Here is a 14,349-nt window from a genome sequence, read left to right on the forward strand (position 1 = left end):
AAACACAACCAAGCCTAGAAAAAAACCACGGAACCACCGATTTAACATTCAGAGCATCTGGATGTTCCCTCTAATGTTTGGACAAAAAAAATAATTGATGGAACTAAGGTGTCTCTAAATGGTAGATGATATAATTGAGAAAATTGAAGAATTTTGTTTTTTTTTCTTCCAAAACATAAATAATAAATTGTCCGTTTTTCATTGACACAAAAGGACTGCCCACAGACAGAGAGTGTGGTGCATAAGTCTCGTGGTAAGTGGATTACGTGTTGCTGCATCAATAGAAGGCTGATTCAATACACCCATGTGCTCAAAAGTTAATGTTGCCTTCAGGGAGCAATGTGGATGCTGATGTCTGCAGTTCCCCTGCCACTATTAAGGATATTTATTCCACCTGTTTGTTTGGGTAAATGTTAAAGAGGACATCTCTATCAGTAATCAGAATTCTGTTGATATTAAATATAGGATCTATTGTAAATGTATTCTTTATCATAAAACAACGGATAAAGAAGGCCTCAGACTGTGCATTTATATTATTACAATAAATAGGAATATTAAGACAAATTGTTCATTACAATGCACAAAGCAGGAAGTCATGTCTAACTAGGCAAATATAGACTACTAATAATTAAATTAAATAGGCTATTTCAGTTTGTCAGATTGTTCAAACACTGCAGTCTATTTGTTGCTGGGGAATTTTTTTTATTTTTTTTTAAATTGTTTTTAAATAACTATTTATTGATATATAATTATGCATATATAATTATTGATATTATGTAATTAACTATTTTCGCAACTAAAATCAACAGAATTTTCGAGAGAACAAAAGTTTTCGTTACCTGCATTAGCGACTGACAAATAACTGACTGGATGACGCGATTGACCAATCCGATTCGTCATTGGCATAGTGCAAGAGCCTCGTAATGATGTCAAACAGACGAAGACCCTTTGGGTCGAAACGTTGTCCTTTTTAAATCAATCTTTGGGAACAGCAACAGCAGTGTGGAGATTTTTGTTTACTTTGACTTATGCTCTATTAAGCACCTGCAAAAGCTTTACTAGATGTGCGCAATTTTTTTTCTTTTTAAACAATCTTTTTACATCATAAGCTTCTGACTAATTTAATGGAATCTCGGAGGAAATACTAACTTTATTTATTATTATTATTATTTTTTCTCCCATAATAATCTGTAACAGTCCAAAACTAACAGCTCTGATTCCCATGCAGCTGTGCCCCAGAGAGCCCTATAGTTTGTCCACACCTAAATCAACATGGCCATCTCGAGACTATACGCAAAAACCAAACACCCCAACAAACCCTCAGGGACTTTTAAAGTTTGTTTGCAATTATACATAGTCCTAGATATTTGAGATTTTCTTGTTTTCTATCAAAAACACAGTCCTCCTTACGATACTAATTAACATTTACATTTAATAATTCAGCAGACGCAATTTTATCCAAAGCGACTTACAAAAGAAGAAGTCGTTTACTTCAGTGTGAATTTTTGTTCAATAGGCATCCATGCTCATTTACAACATGAGTCAGTCTGTGAGTCGTAAACCTTTGCCCTCCACTGCATCTGTTGATGTGAGTCAATACATGAGAATACATCCCAGAGGACTCTACATTCGCCTCAGAGTATCAGAGACATCCCAGTTAAAAAATGTCACTGTGGAACAAGGACATGGCTGTTCTCATGGGTAGGCCACGCAATGTAAGGTCTAATGCAGACTCTTAGTAGTTGGCTACTGCACACGCATTCCCGTAGCTCGTGCAGTCTGCAGCCTTTGATATGGCTGGTTGCTCTTCAGTCAACACCTACTGAGGGATTCTGAAGAAGAGCAGAGCCTCACTGCTCAGAATATCTCGTCCAATCACTCTAACCCTCATTAAAGTCATGAGAGAATAATACACGCACATAAAATGCTAACTATATTAAGCTGAGTCATGACTATACTTGAAAAAAAAACATAACTCTTATGCTTTTATTTGCCCAGAGGAATTTTTTATTGCTGAAAAGTTGCTCTTTTGTAGCTCAGGGAATCATTATGTGAATGATCATTATGTTTAGTTAGTTTCTCCAACATTTCCACAGATGAAATACAACAGGAAATAAAACTGATTTTTTTTTTTTTTTTTTTACAAAGTATTCGATGTATAACTGACAATATAAAAAAAATCTAAAAACGTAGAAAATGCATACTGTATCTGAGTAAGGTCTTTATCTTAGGAGAAGTAGAAGACTTAGAAGACTAAAAATTACATTTTGCTATCAATTACTCAACATCCTGTTGTTTCAGTCCAAACCTGTATGAGTTTCTTTCTTCTGTTGAATGTGAAAGAAGATATTTTAAAGAATGTCGGTAATCAAACAGGTGATAGTCATGGAAGTAAGAATAGTTCCATAGTAAGGAAAAAGTATATTGGAATTCAACGGCTTATCAACATTCTTCAAAATATCTTATTTTGAGTTCAATAGAAGAAAGAGACTCACATATGAGGAGGCTATACGTTAAAATGAATCAGACAGGGTCTCTGGCTGAACATCCATCAACAGACCTCAAAGAACATCCTGAAAAGCTAATGACATGGACTGAGCTGGATTTGCCTGTTATGATTTTTCTTAAAGTCCCAGTGAACTGGAAGTAGTGAGTTTTCTTCAGTGCTGTGAAATATTTCCAAGTTAAATATAATATTGTATAGAGGGCAGGGTTTTACCTCAGCACTCCACCTCTCCATCTCTCGCTCATAGCAGACTAACTGTTGGAGGGGGATTTTCAAACCTGACATCAAAGCCGTCAAACTGACATTATCTGAGAAGGAAAACCGTCTTTTTCAGAATTGATTTCATGAGGACAGGGGTGGTTGACTATGATTTTCACTTTTTAAACTTTAGTTAGTGTGTGATGTTGCTGTTAGAGCATAAACAATACCAGCAAAGTTACGACGCTCAAAGCTCAAAGCAAAGGGAGATATTTTCTTTTAAACAAATTGCATTTTAAGGACTACAACAAACGGCTGGTAGGGACTACACAAGCTTCCCCCGGGTTAGTGACATCCCTAACCCTGAAATTTACATAAACCCCGCCCCCGGGAACAAGCAACAATGATACAGAACATGCTAATCAATGACCTAAAGTTAGTTAACTCCACTTCAGCTACATTAAATGCATCAACTAACTATTTGTCCTGTTCTACATGTTGTCACTTCTTCTTGAGTCTCTCCATCATTGTCCAGCTCCGGTTTGAACATAAAAGAGTGAACAGTTTCATTGCCTGTCTGCATGAAATTATCAAAGCTGCTAACGGGAGTTCTTGAAGCTCCGCCCAACAGCTCATTTGGATTTAAGGGGACACACAAAAAATGGCACGTTTTTGCTCACCCTGAAAAATTATGTTAAATTATGTGGGGTATTTTGGGCTAAAACTTCACACACACATTCTGGGGACATTAGAGATCTTGTAAAAAGGGGCAATCAACCACCCCTTTAATTAATCTTTGTAACATTGTCCTTTCATGTTTAATGTTTACTACTTTCCTGTCATTCTGAATTTATTCATCAACCATTTTTTATTTTCATATTTAAAGAATAAAATCTAGGCGAAGGGATGAAGGTCAAAATTTCAGTCAATTATATGGTTAATTTTCTTGTTCAAACAAGCTCTATAGCATCCATGTGAAAACTCAAAGCAGGGAATCACCAAGGCTTATTTTAGAACAAGCACATATTTTTATATTGTCAGTCTCATGAGATCCTATTATTGTGAATGATCATAAAGGTCATTTCTGAAGAAATAAAAACAAAAGCCTCAAAGCCCTAGAGTCGGCCATGCAGAACTGTTTGAGGGACTGCGAGCACAACGAGCTGGCCAGTGTTTGACTCGACAGACATGTCAGAATGTTTATTTGTTGCTGCTCTGGACCAATCCAGATGAAAAACAGAAGCTGTCAGTGTAAGTCATAGGGGCCTACTTTAATTTACTACGGGGCCAAGATAGAAAAGCTATTATGTATTTTGTTTTTGTTGTCAAGTGAGGTTTATATAATATCTATGAACACTTCAGGCAAGCCATAAGGTACAGTACTACAAACAATATGATGCGCATCTGACGTCATGATTTACACTCAGCAGAGAGGCCTCCACCTGCCAGTCCTCTTCATCACGTACACTCATCAGTCAACATCAGAAAGTGCAGCAGCCCTGCATGATACTGCTACTGTAACCAAATCAAGCTCACTAATGGATGTCTAAACCGTATGGAGAAGAGGGCCTGAGGCTTCAAACAGACTTTCAATTACTTCTGCACGGTTTATGTCTTTTGATCATTACCACAGCTGTCAGGTTTGTCACCACACAGAAGCACTTTTGACTGGAGACTACATCAGTGTTATAATGTGGGTTCTTGTTTTAGGGTCAATGACAAATAAATGTAATTGTTTGAAATTTAATTCCAATTTTACCATGTTAAAACAAATAATTTGATTAAATTACTCACTGTAAAAATTTATTTAGAAAAAAGTTACCTGGTTGCCTTAAAATTTTGAGTTAATACAATGAACATTTTTTTGAGATTCGACAACCTTTATTAAAATGTTATTAAAAGATTTTGTAAGCATATTGGGTAATTGTGTGTTTTATTTGTGATGATACAGTGAAACATGCCAAAAAAATTTTTATGTGGTTCAGATACAATAATATTTTGAGTTTCTATTTATTAAACTAATTTCCTTCATTGTATCAACTCAAATTTTTAATTTCAATAAACTCAAAGTTTTAAGGCAACCAGGTTACTTACTTTTTTAAGTTAAACCAACAAAAACCAACAATTTTTTTTTACAGTGCTGGTCTAAAAATCAAGAGTAAAAGTAATTATAATATTGTAAAAATATTACAAAATATTGTCAAGAATATTAAAAAAAAGTTTTCTTGGTTACTTTGTTTGACCGTAAATTTTGCTCTTTCTCACCATCTCCGTTTGAAACCTGCATTTGCAGTTATTTGCAGAACTATCGTCTTTACATGAGTTGTGCATCAGCACAGCTCCTCAGCGCGGATGAATAATGTTTTGAGGAGTATGTGTGGCTGTCAGTCACTGCACCGGTGTGGATACTGTACTTCAGAATCATAGATTCTACATCTTGGAGTATGACTAAAATAAGAATTTTCACTGGAAAATGTAATCTGAATAAGTAACGTCTGCCACTTTTGTTCTGAACAACTAAGAAAAAAAGCATTACAATAAATCGTGCATCCAACACTGATTAAAGGTGCAGTGTGTAGTATTTATGAGGATCACTGACAGTAATGCAATATGATATACATATATTATACACGTTTTCAGTGGTGTATAAAGACCTTACATAATGAACCATTACGTTTTTATTACTTTAGAATTACTTTCTCTCTATATAATCTGCTGGTCCCCTTACAGTGAGTTCACAACCTTACCGCTAGATGCCGCTAAATACAGTGCACCTTTAAATCTTACAATTACATCAAACCGTGCAAATTATTATCATTGTTATACTTTGTTCTCAAATTGTTAATGTTAACAACTTTAGCATTCCATGACTATGTGTATTAAGTGTGTATAGGCGTTACCTGTAGATTTAGATTTCTGTACAGTTTCTTTTGCTACTGACGAGTGAAAAGCCTGTTGTCACTGATGATTGTCGTTTTAACCTTTCTTGATTTCAATCTGCCATCAAAATGATAAGTTTAATTCTTCCAGCTACTGTGAGAAAAGGCTTTAAATGATCCGTCATCTTCAGCATCCTCACATGCGATACTACTACAGGACTCCTTCTGCAAAAGACATGCTCGAATTTCCCGCTAAAATCTACCAGTACCACTCAAAGGGACACATTATTACAAGCTTACCGTTGTGAATCGGGCTAAGGTAAGGAAATTGTTTTGAACACTGGCTGGTTATGGACTTAACAGATTTTGGATAATTTTTAACAGAAAAGTCAATGTGTAAATTGTTACACATTATTAATGTGGGTCTAAAGTATGTTTAGTCAAAATGTTTAGTCAAAAAGTAAAATAATGACTTCCTGAATTTTGCTTATGCCACAATGACTTGATTTGTTAAATATATAAAGATGTTGTTTTTTTTCAAATAAGACTTTCTGTTTCTCCAGACAGTTGCATTACATTTTAAGTAATCACCTTGTCTCTATAAGTAATTTCAACTTAAATTATATTAAAGGTCCCCTAGAATGATTTGAAACAATATGTTACATTGTTCTCTGATATCTACATAGAGGGTATGTGGCTTATTTAAGGGTAAAAATTGTCCAGATACAGGTTTACAGGTCCATTTACAACCCTATAAATTGTCCCTAGGACGTAACGCTCTGTTTTTTCCTTATTTGGAAGAGTCATGAATATTAATGTTGAGCTCTGCTCTGATTGTTTTTTTTTTTTCAGCAGCTCACAGCTAGCAGTTCAGTGAAGCTTGAGTCCTGACCTTCCTGACAGAACACAGACAGGCCAAATTATACTTTAAGCAAAATACCTCAAACGGAGATTGATAAAATACAGCTTAGCCTACTTGTTTATTGGTGTTTTCAGATCATCCGCGAGCCAGAAAGTGGTTGCCAGATTTCAGTAATTAAATCCCCCAAACAGAGCTTTTCTGTGAAAAGAAACCCGTAAACACTCCGGTTTTTACCTAAACATGTCCAATCTGGCGACCATATGCACGCGAGCTCTCGCGCACGGACGATCTGAAAACACCAATAAACAAGTAGGCCTAAGCTGCATTTCAGCAATCTCCATTGACTGTCGTTTTAACTTATATGGTGGAAAAGGTGACGTTTGCTAGAAGGATCGCGTGAACGATCTGTAAGCAAAGTATCTATGGTTGTATTTTTTAATAGGCCTACAAAATAATAACCTTTGTCATTAGTCAATATTTAGTTTTGTATGGTACTGTGTTTCCTATTGTTACTGTACTAGCATCTTGCGAATGCTGCTGTCTCTCTAAGAAACTTTCAGTTTAATCAGAAATTGTTTAAACAGCTATTCAGTAAGTGGATAAACTTACTTACTTACTTACTTACTTACTGCTTGCAGGAATATAGTTGCCCCTTTCTTCAGTTTAAGACGTTACGTAGCTTGCTTGAAATAGGCTGAACGATTTGTTGTGGTATCCAATTATAATAAACCTCAACCATGACTGTTGACATATGACGACAGTCCCCTGCACAGCCTAAACATGACGTGTGTCATGAGAGCCGTTTTTGCTATCTTCGAGTGTCTTGTTTACCATCAGTAGATTCGGCTTGTTTGGACAGATGCAAATGTTGGGGGCGTGCATATAAATGATCCCCAACGCTTGCGTCACGGTTGGGTTTATGTTGAGAAGCACTTTTTTTCTGTTGAGTTTTGATTTCAAGATTTACATAAGAAGTTGGAGGCAATGGTGTTTGAGACTCACAGTATGTGATGTCCATGTACTGAACTCTTATTATTTCACAATGGCAAGGTTAATTCAATTTTTCATTCTAGGGCACCTTTAAACTGACTCTAAAAAATGAGTCTGCAACTTGTAAAAAATTTCAATTTAAAATTGCTTATTTTGATGAGTTAATGTTAAAAAATGTCTTGGCTTATTAAATATTTTTTACACATGCAAAAAATATTCTTTTATCAAAACTCAAACTTCCATATTATTTATAATATAGTGAGAACTACACTGATAATAAGATAATATTGTAATTTTGCAAAAAAAAATTCATACCACACATGATCATGATCAGTCCTTTGCCCTTATTATAATATTATAATACAAATGGTAAAATGCCTGAATTGATAAGTCATATATGAGTTCATTTCTGCAGGTTTTATATTTGAGATTAAATAATGTTTGTAGCGATGTATAATCCTGTAGTTGGTTCTCTTCTGGCTTCAGGTCTCTCCATTAGGGATATTAGGAAAATCTTAACTAAAGATAAAAAGTGGTAAAGGCAATGGCAAAGTGGAAACAGGGTTACAGGATTCATTAAATAATCAGATATTATCCTTGTAATGATTTTATTAGTACGTTTTTAAAGAAGGGTTTTCACCATTATGCTGTTTTTGTTAAGAGAAAACTGATATAATGGTCTTGTTTATGATACCAGTTTATCGGAAATGGATAATATAATTCAAATTATTATTTTGATTGGGAAATGTCAAAGCAAAATGTGTGTTAACTGTACCAAATGGTAGACTATTTTCCACTTACTTAAAAGTTTTTTTTTACAACTCTCTGACTCAGAACAATCATACAGCTGCAAAAATCTCAGCTGCTGAAAAGTGCACTTGGTGTATTAGATGTATGATTGGATTTTTTTAACAAGATGCATAATTTTATTGTCTCAAGTGTTTTTGTGTGACTCTGTATTCCCCTATTATTATTTCAATAAAAAATAAATAAAGATCCTCCTTCCTGACCTGTCCCAGGGAGAACTGTGTCTCACCTCTGCCACCATGTGGCGCCCTGTATGTACACAGTTTTAAAAGTCAGGTCAAGTTTATAAAAAACTTTTAAAACTAACAAACTTTTGTTAACGATAACCATATAGTGAACACATTAACATCTGCACTGATTATGTAGAGTGTGATTTTAAGAGCTATATTAGGCTATCAGGAAACACTCAAGGGAAAAACACCAATCAATGAAGTATGCAAATGGCATATGAACATTATTAGAGCATCTGAAGGCCCGTCATACTGCTGGAAACGAGAAATGCAGGTATTTCTGACAGCTGCACGCTGGAATGACAACTGTTCGGTCCATTGGGAGAACACTTCAGATGAGAATCACTGGGGATCACTCTCACAATTAATCGTTATTGTGTTAATATGAAACAACCATACAGCTTGTTAAAACTAAATGTGTGCAGTCACACTGAACCCTTATTCTAGGCTACTTTCTGGATCTGGATCTGTCAGACCTTAAAGGATCTAATCACAATCTCAGTATCGTGGTGCTGAATTCTACATCCAAACATGAGTTTTATACCACACAGAAATTGACATTTAAGTTCAGTCAAGTCGTCACCTTTATTTATATAGTAGGCTATACATTGTTTCCGAGCAGCTTCACAGTGGTAACAGGAAAATAATGCAACAAAGTTTGTTTCAGTTGTAGGCTACAGCAGATCTAGAAGAAAAAAAATTCTTAGTTCATCTTAAGTAAGTTCAGTGATGGAGGCAGATCAGTAATATTGTTGAATATTTAGTTCCCCCAACTAAGCAAGCTTGAAAGCCAAAGGTGACAGTGGCCAAATGTTGACGGTTTAAACTGAATGTAATATAATAACATATTAGAGGCTCTTACCCACCGAGAGATTAGCTGTGTGATCAGCCTGTTCTAATCAACACAATTACTGCTGAGATCAGACATCAGATCAATGGTTGATTTATTCTGTCTAGGTGAAGAGAACGTGCTGTTTCTTCCAGAATCACCCTCTGCTAATGTCGTGAGCACATTAACGTTCCAATTTACCTTTTGCTAGCTGTGTCATTTACAAATGCCCTTAAAGGGATAGCTACTTTAGAGATATAATAAAAAATTGCCCATGATTTACTCACCCTCAAGTCATATGTGACATTTTTCTTTTTGAGACAAATAAAATCAGAATTATATAAAAAATGTCCTGGCTCTTGCTTTATAATGGCAGTTTCCATAAAAGCCCACATATCCATCATAAAAGTAATCCATATGGGGGTTAATAAAGTAATCTCTAATCTCTATCGTCGGATAATTGATGTACACAGTGGCATTCCAACGTGTGACATAGGACGCTCCAGTGAGAATATGCTAGTTCTCACAAGAACCAAGTTATGTTTTGCTCTATCCTCTGTACTTCGACATTTAGCGGAAGTTAAAGATTACAGTTTGTACAATTTTGAAGGGGTTCATTGAGAAATCAACTTTCCCTTGAGCTTTTGATATATAAAAGTTCATGGTAATATAAGAATATTTATAATTTCAAAACTCATTGTTAGTCAAAGAAAAGCTTTTATAGACACTAGGCCCAGAAAATGATCATGAGCTTCATCCTTAAGTCATTGCACGATGAAACACCGCCTCTACAGCACGTGTAATTCAGTAGCCCCGCCCACTGACTCATGAAGCTGTTCGGTAGATCACTAGCCAGCAGCAATAAATGTGTGGAAGAAGATAGGAAGATATTGTGGTAGAACACAGTCGCTGCATAAGCTTCCTTTGGATCATAATATTAGGAATGTGTGATACTTCATTTCTTTTTAATGAAGTTCCAGCTCACGTGGGGAAGACTGTTTGTGTGCTCGCTTCATTTTACCGTGGAATCATTTGTAAGTCTCAAGTGCTGGATTTGCAGACACATTGCTGTGCCTTCTATATTTGATCCGACAGAAATGGTGCAACACACTTATGTGAGTAAAACGTCTTTTTTATATGTAATAGTACTAGTCCTGGAGCTGTACCAGACCAAAATGTACACCCGTCTGCAGAAATTCTTTCTTGATCTGGGGGCACACGTGTGTGTGTGTGTGTGTGTGTGTGTGTGTGTGTTCGTGTGAGCGCAGTTCGCACTTATATCGACGGAACGTGCGGGTGCTGGCCATGTAACACAATCAAGGGTGGATGAGAAATAAATTATTGTGTTTGTTTGATAAAGACAAGTTGCAGTTGCCGCTTTCAAAATAATCTCTCCCTCATGAACTGAACTGACAGGGGCATAGATATGACAGCGGAGCTGAAGCTCATTAAATATGCAAATCTTATCCAATCCTAGCCGTGGGGGGGGGGGGGGGGGGCACTCAGTTTCAGTCAATCTCATGTCAATTTTGAGTACCTATAGAGTAGTATTGCATCCTTCATATCTCCGAAAAGTCTTTAGTTTTATCATATTTATAAAAGAAATATAGGCTGTACCGAGTCTTTCTGGAAAAAACCGAGCGCCTAGAGGCGTATCGTGTGGGCGGAGCTAAAGAATGACGATCGCGAACAAAGCGGTGACGTCCTCAAGCGTGGAGAAGCCCATGGCTATCTCAGCTAATACAGATAATGATCCAGAATCAAATCTGAGGCAGAAATAAATTGAACAGGAGAAACGGCAACATCAGGACGTCCGTCTCTGTGGTATGTACTGTATTTAGTGGCCTGTCAACATTTGTGTGTGTTTACTCGCAGTGTATGAGGACATGATTCGGTTTATGGACTATTGTATGCGACTAGACCTTAGCAGTAGCAAGCAAAACGGTTTTGCACGTCACTAGTGTAACGTTATACAACAGAGAACAGCAATGGAGTCTGTTAGCTCTTTTGAATGACGAAGCACGCGATCGTGTCGTTTACTGATGTTTACTCATGCGACGATAGCCAACAGCATAGACATTTGAAGGAGTTTTACTCACCAGCTGCTTCCAAAGCAGGACCGAACCTTTATCGCTGGGACCGCTCCGTCAAAAACACACTTCTTTGGTATGATTTGGTGAAGTGCTGTGACAGCAGTGGCGTGGAAATCCACTTTAAGACGCGACTGAAGCGATGTTGTGAAGCTTCCCGTCATTTCTGCGTTCAAATCGGTTCAAATGCAGCGCTGCCTTCCCAGAATGCTGTGCTGAAGCGTTGAAGTCGCTCGATGTCACCCATAGGAATAAAGTGGAGCGCGGCGCGGACTATAACTGACATAAGTGTTCACGGACGACTGGATCTGCACCTGAGAGAGTGTTTACAGCGTGCATTTCCTCTCTCTCGCTCTAGTCACACGCGCGCGCACCCTACCGGGAGAAGAGCCCGTACGGCCCATACAAGGACCTTCCGTTCTATTAACGTCAAGTCGAGCCATACTCGAAAAAAACTCTCCGAAACTTGTGAGAAACCGGAAGGAGTATTTTTGACACAGAAATACTCTATCAAACATCCAACATTAGTTTTTGAAACTTTGTCTATGTTTAGGATGGGAATCCAAGTCTTAAAAAGCTCAGTATGCATGAAACAGCATTTCACCCCCCCTTTAAGAAGACAGCCTCAAAACCAGTGTAGAAAATAGCCTGTTACTTATTAGTTATGATGTTTTTGAATGTAAAAACCACACAAACGTCATTAGTTAACCTCAGATAACAGTATAAAAAAAGAAAAAAGCCAGTTCATGACACCTTTAGGTATGGATATTTTTCTTAGACAACACATCACTTCCCTTCAGAAGGGTTTTATTAACCCCTCCAGAGCCGCGTGAAGCACTTTTATGATGGATGGATGCACTTTTATAGACTTCAAAATAGAAATGCCCATTCACTGCCATTATAAAGCTCTAATGAAGAGCCAGGACATTCTTTTTATATAACTCCGATTGTATTTGTCTGAAAGAAAGTTAAATTCACACGGTGGTTTGAGGGTGAGTAAATCATGGGCTAATTTTCATTTTTGGGTGAACTAACTCTTTAATTGTGTGCCTAATCAAAATTGTTCTGAATGAAACTAAGTTGTGCTACTAGTCACTTTACAAGACAACAACAAGATGAGATGCTTTTCATTCTGTATTTAGCTACTGACTGGTTACACATTTTAAATAGTTTATCTGTTTATCTCACATCATGCTGTAACTGTTTTGACATGTAACTTATTATATCTACTAACATGCAAACTGTTTTTAGCGGTTAAAGATGTTTTAAGGTTTCTTATACACAGGGAAAAACATTAATACATCAAACTAAATGTACTTTTACAGTAAAATAATGTTAAATGTATCATTTTGGGGAGTAAATAAGAACAAATCATCTAATAATTTACAGCAAAAACGGAAAACTGACATTCCCAGAATTCACTGTGACACTTCACATTTGATTTTATTAAATGTTGTATTATGTTTTAGAGTTAGTTATCCACTTTAGGTTTTTATATTACATCTTATGTTGTTAAATTAATGTTTTATTTTAGTGTCATTTGTGTTACCATGATAGTGTGTTTTAAATGTGTGTGTATGTCTTCTATATATTAATATTTACTTTAGTTACTTGTGATGACGTGTGATTCTTCATGTGGCTTTCTCTTTACCACCAGTGCTATTATGGTGGATGTCAGTATATCTTAAAAGTGCTAAATAGTTTCTAGCAGCATGGACTTGCTAATTCAGCATAAATCCAGTTTTAAATTGTAAAATGTACAGGGTGTCCTGTAAATGTGTTTATACTTTTTTAACCACAGCTGCCAGCTTTTTTCACCAAAAAGATTTCTTACAGTGTAAATATTGAATTGAATTGCTGCATAATAAATCAAATTACAGTATTTTTTCTCTGTGTACATGATATTATATAATTATTATAATATATAATTATTCATCAGGTGTGGAACATAATTTTCACATGTTGACAGTTCTGATTTTATTTATGAAAAAAAAAGTTCTAAAGCACACCATAAAATATTATTTGAAATGGGCTGGATCTCTATAGCTGGTGTCATAACTGGAGCTCTGAGTGGATTGCTTGACTGGCAGATGGACCTGCGGTGAAGAGAGATAGAAAAAGAGTTTAAGTATTTGTAATGTTACCTTCATTAACATTTAGTAGATCTTTCACTTATTGAATATCAAAGTACATTTTTCATTATCTGCCAGCACACTTTTTTGTTGGATTTAAATTACAAAACAACTTAAATAAAATAAGTTTTTAAAAAAATGATATGAAATGTAAGTTCTATTTACCTTTGTGTGTTTTCTGAGGGAGCTGGCATGAGAGTATGATTTATTGCAGTACATGCAAATGTATTGTTTGTCGGGTGTGTGGACACGTATGTGCTTTTGTTTATCGCTGCTGTTTGCAAAACGCCTTTCACAGGCCTCAAAAGGGCATCTGAAAGGTTTTTCACCTGGAACAAAGATTATGAAAATTAAATGACATTATGAAAATGAAAATCCCTTCATGTAACACCAACCTAAAATTTAAAAATAAAGCGTCACCTGTATGTGTCCTTTCATGAATTTTCAGGTTTTCTGCCCGTGCAAACACTCTTCCACAACCGAAGGAGCACTGAAAGGGCTTTTCACCTGTGTGGACTCTCAGGTGATTGATCAGTTTGTACTTGGCCTTGAATGGACTCCTTTGACGGGAACAACCTTCCCATAAACAAATGTAACTGCACTGCCCTCGCACATTAACATGCTCCGCTGTCAGATGAGAGATGAGCTCCTTCATGGTGCAGTAGGTTTTCTTACAGCACTGTCCCTCCAGCCACTGGCAGGTAAACCTCGACATGCTCGTGCTCAGATTGATCTCTCTGGACTGCACATGAATGGGTGTATCTGTGTTTGAGCCGTTGAGCAATATCATCCTTTCTCCTTGTATCTGTCTATTCTGTGTGGTGTA

Source organism: Pseudorasbora parva, chromosome 9 (assembly GCF_024679245.1).
Source record: "Pseudorasbora parva isolate DD20220531a chromosome 9, ASM2467924v1, whole genome shotgun sequence".
Taxonomy (NCBI): Eukaryota; Metazoa; Chordata; class Actinopteri; order Cypriniformes; family Gobionidae; genus Pseudorasbora; species Pseudorasbora parva.